Consider the following 14644-nt stretch of genomic DNA (forward strand, 5'->3'; position numbering starts at 1 on the left):
TGTAATTTGCCAAAACGTTAAGTTTTATTCCTGCAATTTCCACGTATAGCTATGAATATACAGCATACAATATGACGTCATTGAGATGAAAGGTTTCTCCAGAACTGTACTTACCTTGAACACATTTTTTGGATCTGTAACAATTTAATTGATAGTTTTCCCCAGCCCTTTATACTACTGTTCACATTCCTTTTCTAATCACAATCAGATTTTAGGCAAAGAATAAAACCAATGACCTAAAATTTCTATTCATGTTTATTATAACTTATACAGAAACATATGTTACAGGATGAAAAACGCAGCAAGATACTGTATATCCTTCTATGGTGGTATTGTGTGTAAAACATGTATGCATCCAAATAAAGAGAGAGGGTCTGTAGTGGAAAATCACAGTAATACTACGCTGTGCCCGGGCCCGGCGCTAGCCACTCAGCAAAGGGATGCAGTACAGCGAGGCGCCAGGCTGGAGAGTTGCTCTTCCTGCTCTACATCCCCCTGCTGAGCTGCTGTCCCTGCTGCTGCCGCCGGCTGCTGCGCCTGTCACACTCTGACAGGCAGCGGCGTTGGCAGCACAAAGCCTCCTCTCCCCTCCCCTGTTACAGTGCAGCAGAGTGCGGATCTCAAAGGGGGCAGAGCTACACAGGAATAAGGGGGGAGAGCTACACGGGACCAGGCTGCAGCAGGTGTAAGCGTCACTACTACAGGGGGCGTTACGTGTGTAAGCGTCACCCCTACAGGGGGCATTATGTGTGTCAGTACTGCAGGGGGCATTACGTGTGTTAGCGTCACTGCTACAGGGGGCGTTATGTGCGCTGTCCCTTTGTAAATTATGGTAGGGGGCAAATTTATAGTTTGCAGGGGGCGCCGAACACCCTAGCTCCGGCCCTGGCTGTGCCATTTAATTTCAGGCTTCGTATATGAACTTTTTTAGATTAGATCATATATGAACTTTTTTAGACTTTTTTAGTCCAATAGATGTGAAGTACTTGTTTTCTCACATCTGATCAATGATTAGAACAGAAGTTTTGGGTGGAAATTAGTATGTTCTGTTTGTTTGTTTGTTTGTTTGTTTGTTTGTTCCCTCTCCCCTGCATGTAACACTAATCAGAGCATATGGGTAATATTCAATTTTTATTTAGCAGGGAAAGCATAATGAAAGCTCTCCGTTAATTGCACTACTTTTCTGTAGAGTAGCTGGTGACTGTGCTTCACTGAGCTTCTATTAATTCATTTATTTGTATGGAGCCACAAAACTCCACAGCAACAGAATGACATATTATAAGTAATGCTAATATATGTAAAAACAGAACAAATGCATAAGAGTTGAACAAAGGAGGTACAGAGAGAGACCGAGGTTAGAGAGGGCCTCGCTCGTGAGAAGAGTGTACATGGAAGGGGCCATGTTAAGACAGTAGGAGCTGGTGAGAATCAGTGTGTAGATAGGACAGGAGCTGATAGAACACCCACAGGGAACATATCAGGTGGGAGTAGTATAGTGATGAGTTGGGCTTTAGGAGAGGGCTGGAAAGCGGAGAATTAGGTATTATGTAACTGGAAGTTTCTTAAGTGTGGTAAGCAGAATAGGAGAATTTGTGGGGGCAGGCGTATGAGAGTTGGCTATCGGATTGGAGGTGAGGTACAGATCAGAGTATGATTTAAGAGGGCGAGTGAGAAAGTATGTAATGATGAAGTCAGACATTGGAAAGGGAGCATTTTGTTACAGGTAAATGTGAACAGCTTGAATTTGATTCTTAACTTAATTGGGAAGCAATGTTGACACTTGCAGAAGAGGAAAATCCGCTTTGTTGTGGCATATAGAATGGATTGTACAGGCAAAATATGAGTCGTGTAAAGCCAGATAGCAGGAGGTTGCTGTAGTCAAGGTAGGAGATAATGAGACCATGCCTAAGGCTTTTGATAACATTCAGGATGAGTGAAGGGCATGACCTTATAATATTTTTGACGAAGACACTAGGAAGAAGGACGTTGATGATCTCCATTTTGGAAATGTTTGAGCTTTGGGCAGCATTGGGACATTCATTAGGAGATGACAGTAAGGCAGTTGGACACATGAGTTGTTAGGCGAGGAAGTAGATTTGGATGACTTGAGATGGAAGTATAGTAGTGGTTACCTAGAATAGAAAAAAAAAGATGATCAGAGAGCTGAGAAAAGATGGAGCAGGGGTAAGGGTGAACTGAAAGTAGAGAGACTGGAGGAGTGTTTAGAGAGGTAGGAAATTAACCAGGAGAGCACGAAAGTCATTACTTATTCGGCAGGGTCCACAGGTTATCCACAGGATTACATTGAGATATGAAGAAGCGACAGCGGATTTGCACCAATTGGTCAAAGCTTTTCGACCTCCCAGCATGCAGCGAGCCCGTCCACATATCCCCGCCTCTTGGCTCAGGCAAATCAGTTTTTTGTTTGGCCATGGACAGAGGGCTGCTGGTTTCTAGCAGCCCTAAGCTTTCTTATTTTATTTTTATAGTCTTACTATTTTTTCTTGAGTGATCTTTCTAAAAACCATCTTATACGTACCTTAGAAAGAGTCTCTCCAACAGATCTCCGCAGGGTTGCGACAACGCTTCCCCACGAGTACAGTGCTGTTTCGGCGGTCGTCTGTGTCGGATATACTAGCAGGTCCAGCAGACGTTACCAGGCTGTGGCCGGAGCTTGGGGAGAAGGTAAGGCATCGGTACCACTCAGAAGGGGAATGCGGACACAGCCGCACTGTTTTGGGAAGAGACTACCAAACAGTTGCTGACGTGGTTGCCACCTCGGGTGCACCAGCGCTAGGCCTTAGGGATCAGAGGCTCCAGGAATAGTATGAGGCCGTGATCCCTAGGGTTGATGTCAGCAGTGGGGAGTCAGACACTCTCCTGGTCGCCCCTCCCCCCAGTTCATGACCAGTTTCCTCCGAGTCTCCCGCCATGAACTGTTTCCCGCTTCCGTCTCAGACGCTGTACACAAAGGGGACGAGTCGCAGCATAGGCAGCTGTGTGACGGATGTGTCTGTGTTTACTGAGCGTCTGTATTCACTATAGGTTCATGGAGCGGCAGTGTACACTAGTACTTTCCCTTCCTCTCGAACCCGGTTCATCATTGCTGTATGACCATATACAGCCCACCAAGAACCTTTGCAATCTCGCGAACAACTATTCAATAGATTAGCACCTTTCCTTGTGTGTACATGCCTATTTCCCTATAGATTGTAAGCTTGTGAGCAAGGCCTTCCTACCTCTATGACTGTTTGTTATCACCCAGTTTGTTATACCATTGTTATTTCCAATTGCAAAGTGCAACGAAATTTGCTGCGCTATATAAGAAACTGTTAATAAATAAATAAATAATAATAGTAGCGTCTGGATCCACTCAGCGTTCACAAACGTATTGATCAGTCCTGGAAGCGAGGTGAGTCTTCCTGTATCCCACTCTATTGAGTACGGGTATTACAGCACTAAGTCCCTATCTACCTTTTTGAGTACGAATAGTTAGATAAGTGCCTATTGCATGTGAGTCTGTATACTATTACTGTTGTTTCTTTTGCTATGCATCTGAATACGGTAGATCTGTTAAACATGATTCAGTAATATGTTCTCCTACATACTTGAAATGTAGTTGTAGTTGATGATGTGCTCATATCGCTTATTATACTAATGTATAAACATGTGACTGACTGCTAGTGTGATTACTGACTTTACTATAATTCTGTCAGGATTTTTTCTATTCCGAGCCTCAAAGCTGGTGCATTTGTAGGGTCGGATTGTAGGTCACTTTAAAAAGCTTAAAGTGAGTACAGTCACAAATTGTGTAGTACACTGTGGAAGTGTTGATTATTTATTATGTCTAAGAGCGGCAAGGGTGAGGAAGATAGACTCACAGCAACACCAACACTCATATGCTTGTCTTGCAAAGCTGTGTTAACCTCTCAGGATCTGGTTCGGGATGGTTTGTGTGCAAATTGTTTTAGCTTTCACCAGGGTCTCTTGAAAAATACAAGGCAGGTTCAGGTGCAGGTTGATCCACCTTGGGCTATGTTTGCACAGACATTATCCAGTATAGCTGAACGGATAATTCTTCCAGCTCTTTTACCAGGGATAGGTTACACGATTAACCCTTACAGCCTCTCAAAAGAAACGGGCTGTGGTAAGTAAATCTTCATCCTCACAGGCTACACATGTTTCAGATGAGGATTCATCGGAGGATGAAAGCTCAATAAATTCTACTTCGGCATATGAAGAGGAGGAGGAAGGTCTCAGCTCAGTGGATATAGCTGAGTTAATTAAAGCAATGAAAGCCATTCTATCCTTAGAGGATTCAGCAGAGCCTGTGTTAAAAACCAAGACACCTGTGTTTAAATGTCCCATAACAGTTAAGACTAAGTTTCCAGGGTCAGATCAGCTGACGGAAATAATGGAAGAGGCTTGTGCTACACCCAATAAGAAGTTTAGAATTCCTAAGAAATGGAATTCCAATTATCCTCTTCCAGCTGGGGATTGTTTAAAAGGGGAGGTGGCTCCTAAAGTAGATTCCCCTAGTGACTCGATTACTGCAAAAATCTACATTACCTTTGCCTTCAACATCATTAAATGATGTCACGGACAGGAGAGTGGATGATTAGAAAAAAACAAAACATTTTTTTCCTGTCTGGGGCAGTCATAAGGCCAGCCATGGTTTCAGCTTGGATGGCAAAGGCAGTGGCTACCTGGGCTGATGCATTGGAGGGGGATTTTTCAATAGCATCTAGAGAGCAAAAATCCCATATAGCACATATAAAACAGGCTGTAGTGTTCTTGGAAGAAGCAGCTTTGGATATGGGTACTATTGCCTCCACAACAATCGCTGCTTGCAGAGCAGTTTGGCTGCGTATGTGGAAAGCTGATTCAGAATCTAAGAACGTTTTGGAAACTTTGCCTGTTTCTGGAGATCTTTTTGGTAAAGAATTTACAGATATTTTGGAGTCAGAAGCAGACTCCAAGAAGGTAAAGTTTCCTTCCACATACAATTTCAAACCTAAAGTTCCGGCTTTTTGGCCCTTTCGGTCTCAAAGAAAAGCTAAAGGAAAAAGTGATGGCAGGCAGTCCCAATACAACAAGTCTGGTAGCCCAATGCTTTTCAGTCTTACCAGAGGACCGATTGGTAAAACAGATAATAAGCCATCAACCTGATGGTGCGGGCCTCCACTTGGGGGATCCCAGGGTGGGGGGCCGACTTCTTCAGTTTGCACAGATCTGGCAGCAGTCTACAACAGATGCCTGGGTGCAGGAAGCGATATCTCTAGGTTAATCATAGACCCAGATTGGGGTAATGGAGGTGTGAGGTGTGGTGCCTCTGGACTGGCTGAGCTGGATGGCTTAAGTGTGGCATACCTTTACATTCTATTAACACTTTTCACACACTAATTTCTTTTACACTATTTCTCCATTTTAATTACATTTCATTTTTGTATCACCTTCTTCATAGCTTCGGCTTCCTAACATTAATTTATTAACACAATAGTTTTTTCACTGGTATGCTACCATGGGCTTTCTGGCTTATGCTGGTGTTTTGGGGTGCCACACCCTGCACCTAGATATAGCGCTCAGGACCCCAAATATACAGAGATGCCTTGATGCGGCTTTGGGGCTTAACCATACATTTGTGCAAATATATGTAACGAAGATCTCTGAATTCTATTATTATGTGGGATTTACATCTAGTTACTGTTATCATTCAGTGTGCTGGAGGAAACAAAATGCCTATTTTCTTGCTTAGAAATACCCCTCCCTTTCAAGCACCTGAATGATATCACCAAGCTATATCTCTAGGTTATGCTTTTGCCTTCAAGAAGCACCCTTCTCTAAGGTTTTTTTGTACCAGCCCATCTCGGGTAGAGACGAAGGCCAGGGCTTTGCAAGAGGCTGTTCAGAAATTGCTTCAGTCACGAGTAGTCATTCCAGTTCCTCCTTCGCAACGAGGACAGGGTTTTTACTCCAACCTGTTTCTAGTTCAGAAACCAAATGGGTCATTTCGGCCAATTCTCAATCTCAAAGTGCTGAACAAGTACATCTGGGTACCTCGGTTTCATATGGAGACTTTACATTCCATCATTTTGGCCATGGAGCCAGGGGATTATATGGTATCCCTGGATATACAGGATGCTTACCTACATGTTCCTGTAGCACTGTCCCATCAGTGCTATCTCAGGTTCGCTATCCTCCAACAGCATTTTCAGTTCCAGGCCCTACCTTTTGGATTAGCCCCAAGCCACAGAGTATTTACCAAGATTATGGTGGTAATGGCAGCTTATCTCCGCCAGGGGGTGTGGTCTTTTATAAGAGCAAAAAGACAAAGGCAGCTATATATCTTTTCCAGGGCACACCTATGAAAAAATTATAATATGATGAGATATGAATGTATGAATATATTAATACTTAACTTTTATGAGATATACTTAAAAGGAGAGGGAGAAGGCAAATATAGATAAATTATTATTCAAAGCATAATTGCTGCAATTTCTGGCGATATGAATTAGGTGAGCGAAATTATGTTTATTCCCTTAATGGCCTAGAAATTTCCTTAATTGAGAGAATTTTTTTGGGAATAAGGTAACTCCATTAGGTTCAGTTGTGGCCTGTCAGACTATCATAATTAAATGAGAGTAGAGATTGGATACCTGGATCTGCACAGAAAACTGAAAGGACACAATTGGCTGGAGAGTAAAATACCTACGGTACCTAGTATTCCCTGGTGGTCTCCCAACCGGGTACTGACCAGGCCCTGCAGTGTATGGCTTCCAAGATCAGACGAGATTGGGCATACTCAGTGTGGTTTGACCGTAGGTGGGTGAATCTCCAGTCTGTGCGGTCAATTCCAGTGTGCGGGTACTCATACAAATCACTTAAATTAAACACCTCATAAATGCCTGAATTGTTGTTGGTATAAGAACAGAGCATTGAGCCCCATTTGTGCTGATTGCTATAATACTGAGAACAAGGGAAATCAGGCAATGATGTAAAGTAAATAGATATGATAGTCTAACAGGGATTGATCCCCAATACTAGATACATAAAATTCAGTGCAATGAGGAACACACAAAAGATATGATAGTCTAACAGGGATTAATCCCCAATACTGGATATGAATGATTCAGTGCGGTGAAAAAGCACACAATATTCTAACAGGGATTAATCCCCAATATTGGATACAAATGATTCAGTGCGGTGAAAAAGCACACAGTATTCTAATAGATATTTGTTCACATTTGGGATTTTTATCCAGATAGAGCAGTTCTCGGAACTAGACCTGGGTATCTTTACAAGGTGGTGTCTAAATTCCACCTTAACAAAGAAATTGTAATCCCGGTTTACCAGGTACCAGATCTTTCTGCGGGAGATGCATCACTGGACGCGGTCCGTGCCTTAAGGATCTACGTGGATCATACCAGTGCCATCAGAAAGACAGATTCTCTCTTCATTCTCTACGGATTTCACAAGAGAGGATGGCCTGCTGATAAGCAGACACTGGTGAGGTGGCTTCGGATGACGATTTCAGAAGCATATTCTCAAGCTGATCTCCCTGTTCCGGTTAATGTCTCTGCTCACTCTACTCGTAAGGTAGATCCATCATGGGCAGCACAACGTGGTGCTTCAGCAGAACAAATATGTAAGGCATCCACATGGTCTTCCATTAACACAGTCATTAGACATTATGCCGTTGATACCTTTGCCTCTCAGGACGCTGAATTCGGACAAAGGATTCTTCTGTTCAATCAGGAGCGTCCCCACCACTAAAATGCTTTGGAACATCCCAATGTTATCCTGTGGATAACCTTTGGACCCTGCCGGAGAAATATACGTTATGGTAAGAACTTACAGTTCATAACGGTATTTCTCTTAAGTCTGCAGGTTCCACAGGGATCCCACTCTGACGCACCTAATTTGAGGATCCTTTTACTCACTAACCTCTTCCTTCTGGTATGGAAAGGGTGTGAATGTGTGTTCTTCTCGCCTGATTAGGGCTATCTATGATGCTCCTGCCTTGAGCTTTGGAATACAACTGATTTGACTGAGCCAAGAGGCGGGGGATATATTGATGGGCCCGTTGCATGCTGGGAGGCCGAAAAGCTTTGACCAATTGGTGCAAATCCGCTGTCGCTTCATCATATTCCAATATTATCTTGTGGAACCTGTGGACTTAGGAGAAATACCATTACCAACGGTAAGTTCTTACCATAATGTATAGTTTTCATTCTTTCGCAGTTCTTACTGTAACCGCGATTGACTCCTATTGAACTAGTTTGTGCTAAAGCTAACCGGAGTAATAATGTCACACCCAGTTTCTCTACTGGGTGTAGATCTATTAAACCTCGGAGAGAGATAAAGTGCTAAGCAATCTCTCTCCCAGATTTGATACGTCTTCCCCCTTGTCAGGAAATGACCTACATTTCTACTCAAAAGTCAAGCTTAGGACCAAGTAGTACTCTAGAGGACCATGGGGGCTAATTCAGACCTGATCGTTCCGATCTGAACTGCGCATGTGCCGGCGCCGCAGTGCGCCGGCGCATTCCAGACAGCCGACGGCTGTCGTAGCCCAGCGATCGCATGTGCCTGATTGACAGGCAGAGGTGGGAGAGGGCGGGCCGGTGGTGTTTAGCCGCCGTTTAGGGGGGCGCGGGCCGGGCAACGTAGGCGTGCCCGGACCGCTGGGGGGGCAGACCATGGCAGCTGCGTGACATCACACGCAGCCGCTGCGACCCGTGGTAGTAGGGAGCTACTCCGGAAGTACAAAAGCCATCGCCGCTGTGCGATGCTTTTTTACTTCTGCGGGAAGGGAGGGCTTGACATGCGGGGTGGACTAGCCCTGTGCTGGGCGTCCCTCCGCATGTCAGGGAAGCTGATCGTAGATGTGCTAAATTTAGCACATCTACGATCAGGTCTGAATCACCCCCCATGTTCTTTGTGTTGTTCAATTATCAACCAGCTGCACTAATTTTACTGATCCATTGGGTTTTCATAGAGGTAATCCCTTACTTTGAGTTACTTTAGAATTTCCGATCTCAATTACTTGGGGCTTACAAGCTGAAGTATCTTTACATTTAACACTTAATGACTTCCCGAGTGTCTTCACTCAGCAAGTCGTTAAATTCTAACAAATTAAATTAGCAGAATTTGCATGCTAGAGTTTCAGAAACCTTCAACGCTCCGAATAATATTTCTGCAAGTGCATCAGGATCAACAAAATGCTATGATAACATACGCATTCCTGTTGAATTGTTATCCTCAAGTGACCTGAGATTTCCTTGGTATTTCTACACATATGGTACATAAAAAGAAATGAATTTCATAAACCCCAGAAATACTTGAACACATTTTTATAAGCAAGCAAAAAATATTCCATGCTGCATTGTCTTATGTATAAAGTTCTGGAATTTCATAATTGTATAGTGTCATCTGAAAAGTTCTTTGTAATTATACTGATATTTACTGGTCTCAGTAGTATTTTATTACTGGCAATAACATATAGACTGATCGTTCAGAGGGTAGATTTTATTGTGAGATACAGATGATATTAGTGACTTTTTGGGCATCCTGGCCAGATTATATGCAGGCTAAGTGTCTGTATTTATGTTTGTGAGCGAATATATATATATATATATATATATATATATAAACACACTTACATACAAATAATGTGTGTGTATACATGTACTGTATATATATGTATATATATGATATATATGTGGGTGAGCACCTGGGATCCAGTGATCATCAAGCAGTATGGTTTAGTATAAAGACAGGATCCAACTCCTGTCACACAAAAACAAAGGTGTTGGATTTTAGAAATGCTGACTTTGCAAAAATGGGGAGATGTTTAAGTGATTCATTGGCAGACTGGAGGAACTTGGAAGGAGTGCAGGAGAGGTGGAAAAAACTGAAAAGTGCAATACTAAGTGCAACAGACCTTTGTATCAAAATGGTTAGGAAAAGCATCAGGAAAAGGAAGCCAGTGTGGTTCACAAAAGAAGTATCAACTAGTCTGAAAGCAAAAAAGATGGCTTTTAGGAAATACAAACAGACTCAAAATAATAACGACAAAGAGGTGTATCTAAACAGACGGAAGGATGCTAAGAAAGTGATCAGATGTGCAAAGGCAGAAGCTGAGGAGAAAATAGCCCAGTCAGTAGATAAAGGGGGCAAAACTTTTTTTAAATATATAAGTGAAAGGAGAAAATCAAATGGAGGAATAATAAGACTTAAGACAGAGAGTGAGCATTTGGTGTAGGGAGACAAGGCAGTAGCAGATCACCTAAATAATTATTTTTGCTCAGTATTTACTACAGAAGAAGGGATGGGGCCACAGTTAAGTTGCAAGGACATTCATAAAATAAGGTAGATGAAAATACATTTACAGAGGAGAAGGTCCTAACAGAACTTTCAAAACTAAAAGTGGATAAATCAATGGGACCAGATGGGATACACCCAAGGATACTCAAAGAGCTAAAAGATGTGCTGGTTACACCTTTGACTGAATTATTTAACCAGTCACTAAATACAGGTGCTATTCCAGAGGACTGGAAAAGAGCAAATGTAGTTCCACTGCACAAAAGTGGAAGCAAGGAAGAAGCAAGTAACTACAGACCAGTAAGCCTTACATCAGTTGTAGGGAAAGTAATGGAAAAAACTATTAAAAGAAAGAGTAGTGGAATATCTTAAATCAAACAACTTACAGGATCCAAAACAGCATGGATTTACTGGTGGGAGATCATGCCAAACAAATCTTATTGACTTTTTTGACTCTGTGACGAAAATAATAGATCAAGGGGGAGCTGTAGATGTAGCATATCTAGACTTTATTAAGGCATTTGACACTGTCCCACATCGCAGACTGCTAAATAAACGTGAAAGCCTGGGGGTGGATTATAAATCAGTTAAATGGTTAAGAACCTGGTTGCCGGATAGGAAACAGACAGTCGTAGTTAATGGAGTGCAATCTATGGAGGGAAATGTTACCAGTGGAGTACCCCAGGGATCTGTACTTGGTCCAGTTCTCTTTAATATCTTTGTTGGTGACATTGCAGATGGTATTGAAGGGAAGATATGCCTTTTTGCAGATGATACAAAGATATGCAACAGGGTAGACACACCGGGAGGGGTAAAACAAATGATTAATGACCTAGGTAGGCTTGAGAAATGGTCAGGAACGTGGCAACTACAGTTTAATGCTAAAAAATGCAAAATCATGCACTTGGGTCTCAAAAACCCGAAGGCTAAATATAGTATCAAGGGTACTATAATGGAAACTACTGAGGAGGAAAGAGATTTAGGAGTCACTATTTCAAGTGACTTGAAGGCAGGAAAGCAATGCAACAAAGCAATGAGAAAGGCAAGTCAGATGCTTGGTTGCATAGGGAGAGGAATCAGTAGCAGGAAAAAAGTGATAATGCCACTGTATAGGTCAGTCATTGGTACGGCCCCATCTGGAATACTGTGTCCAGTTCTGGAGACCCTATCTCCAGAAGGATATAAATACATTAGAGAGTGTACAAAGAAGGGCAACTAAAATGGTGCATGGCCTACATCACAAAACTTACCCGGAAAGGCTAAAAGATCTTAACATGTATAGTTTGGAGGAGAGAAGGGAAAGGGGGGACATGATAGAAACTTTCAAATATATCAAGGGTCTTAACAAAGTTCAGGAGGGAAACATTCTTCAAAGGAAAAGAAGTATTAGAACTCGAGGGCATACATTGAGACTGGAGGGGGGGAGGTTCAGGGGAAATTTAAGGAAAAATTACTTCACAGAAAGGGTAGTGGATAAGTGGAATAGCCTCCCATCAGAGATGGTAGAGGCTAAGACTGTAGGGCAATTTAAACATGCTTGGGACAGGCATATGAATATCCTTACAAAGAATTAAGGTTAAAAAAGGGTTGAGATTGCCTAAAGGATAAAATAAAAAAGGGGCAGACTAGATGGGCCAAGTGGTTCTTATCTGCCGTCAAATTCTATGTTTCTATGTATGCTATGATGTACCTGGCAGTTGACAACTTGGCAATATTAAGTGTGATCACATGGTGTATGTATGTATATATATATATATATATATATATATATAAATACACACGCACACACACACTGTATATCTAATACATTTAACTGTATTCGGACTGACTCTGGCTTGTCCTGCTAAGATGATGTGAACCTGTATCCGATCCATATGACTGAACCTGCAAGTCTCGAGAGTGTCGCAGCATTGCTTAAGTATTCACCTCCCTTGGCTTTTTACCTATTTTGTTACATTACAACCTGTAATTTAATTTTTTTTAATCTGAAATTTATGTGATGGATCTGCACAAAATAGTCTACGTTGGTGAAGTGAAATGAGAAAAATGTATATAGAATAATGATTTTTATAAATAAAAATATGAAAATTGGCATGTGCATATGTATTCACCCCCTTTGCTATAAATCCCCTCAAAAGGTCTGGTGCAACCAATTACCTTCAGAAGTCACATAATTAGTGAAATTAAGTCCACCTGTGTGCAATCTAAGTGTCACGTGATCTGTCAGTGTAAACGCACCTTTTCTAAAAGGCCCCAAAGGTTACAACACTACTAAGCAAGATGCATCACATCATGAAGACCAAGGAGCTCTCCAAACAAGTCAGGGACAAAGTTGTTGAGAAGTACAAGTCAGAGTTGGGTTTTAAAAAAAATATCCAAATCTTTGTTGATCCCCCCCGGAGCATTGTCAAATGCATCATCTTCAAATGGAAAGAACAGGGTACCAGAACAAACCTGCCAAGAGAGGGCCGGCCATCAAAACTCACAGAAGGCAAGGAGGGCATTAATCAAAGAGGCAGCACAGAGACCAAAGGTAACCCTGAAGGAGTTCCACAGCAGAGATTGGTGTATCAGTGCATGTGACCACAATAAGCCGTACACTCCATAGAGCTGGGCTTTATGGAAGAGTGGCCAGAGAAAAGCCATTACTTAGTGTTAAAAATAAGAAGGCACATTTTGAGTTTGCTAAAAGGCATGTGGATGACTCCCCAAATGTATGGAGGAAGGTGCTCTGGTCAGATGAGACTAAAATGTAACTTTTCGGCCACCAAGGAAAACGCTATATCTGGTGCAAACCCAACACATCTCATCACCCCAAGAACACCACAGTGAAACATGGTGGTGGCAGCATCATGCTGTGGGGATGTTTTTCAGCAGCAGGGACTGGGAAACTGTTTTGAGTCAAGGGAAAGATGTATGGTGCTAAATACAGGGATATTCTTGCGCAAAACCTGTTTCAGTCTGCCTGTGATTTGAGACTGGGACGGAGGTTCACCTTCCAGCAGGACAATGACCCGAAGCATACTGTTAAAGCAATACTCGAGTGGTTTAAGGGGAAACCTTTGGAGTGGCCTAGTCAAAGCCCAGAACTCAATCCAATTGAGAATCTGTGGTCAGACTTGGAGATTGCTGTTCACAAGCGGAAACCATCCAACATAAACGAGCTGGAGCAGTTTTGCCTTCAGGAATGGGCATAAATCCCAGTGGCAAGATTTGCCAAGCTCATAGAGACTTAGCCAAAGCGACTTGCAGCTGTAATTGCCGCAAAAGGTGGCTCTACAAAGTACTGACTTTGCACGCTGAAGTTTTCTGTTATTTTGTCCTATTTGTTGTTTGCTTCACAATAAAAAAAAGAAGAAAAAAATCTTCAAAGTTGTAGGCAAGTTCTGTGAATGAAATGATGCAAACCTTCAAATAATCCATTTAAATTCCAGGTTGTGAGGCAACAAAACATGAACAATGCATTGGGGGGGGGGGGGGGGGTGAATACTTTAGCAAGGCACTGTGTATATATGTATATATACTGTGTGTGTGTGTGTGTGTGTGTGTGTGTGTGTGTGTGTGTGTGTGTGTGTGTGTGTGTGTGTAAAAAATTAAGACAAAAAAATTATAACCGAATGCACCACGTACAAAAAGAACCAACGTTTCGGTCCCACTCCGGTACCTTTGTCAATGTATCTGCAGCGGAACAATCAGTCAGCAGTAGTAGTCAAGATAATAATGCACTAGTAGAGGGACAGGAACATGGCACTGTTGAGAATGAACCCTGCTTTTGTATCATAAGTCTGGTGAGTGCACCCCTTTTTTGACAGTATGCTTTTGGAGCACCTACAGTATGCGTCGTTGGGCAGTCATCCCTAGCAAGATTATATTCCTGGATGTGAGTGTGGACTTACTGGCTATTAAAATACTACACCATCATGACACTTCATAATGTATATAATTTGCAGATTTTCCTCTTTAAAAATCCTTTGCCGGCAAGAGACTAACCTAAACCTGGAAAGAAATAACTGAGCACGCACCTATGCTGTAGTACTGCAAGCCAACATATATGATATATGGGTTGTGCATATTTGAAAGAAAAACCGTTGCATGATGTTATACAAACTTTCCTACGTTGGGTGTATATACTGTATGAGGCTCCTGTGAACATTGTTTGACATGTATGCATTTGTGCATCCCAACTTTTAAGCAGCATATAAGAAACAAGTGTCACACCTGTTACCTCTCCCCATTGGTATAGTTGAGTCACCTGTTCTCAGCATAGGGGATGATTTAATAGCCTACAATAAAGAGCAATGACGTGCTTTAACCCACGACA

General features: G+C 42.2%; 1 protein-coding gene and 1 pseudogene across 2 annotated transcripts in view; one reads left to right on the top strand and one right to left on the bottom strand.

The window, feature by feature from the left end:
- The window catches only part of CWC27 (CWC27 spliceosome associated cyclophilin), a 643952-nt gene that overhangs the window by 362163 nt on the left and 267145 nt on the right, over positions 1–14644 (top strand). The gene's annotated exons all lie outside the window — the stretch shown is intronic.
- Positions 6706–6824, bottom strand: LOC134943314 (5S ribosomal RNA; annotated as a pseudogene).

The sequence above is a fragment of the Pseudophryne corroboree genome, chromosome 1 (genome assembly GCF_028390025.1).
Source record: "Pseudophryne corroboree isolate aPseCor3 chromosome 1, aPseCor3.hap2, whole genome shotgun sequence".
Lineage (NCBI taxonomy): Eukaryota > Metazoa > Chordata > Amphibia > Anura > Myobatrachidae > Pseudophryne > Pseudophryne corroboree.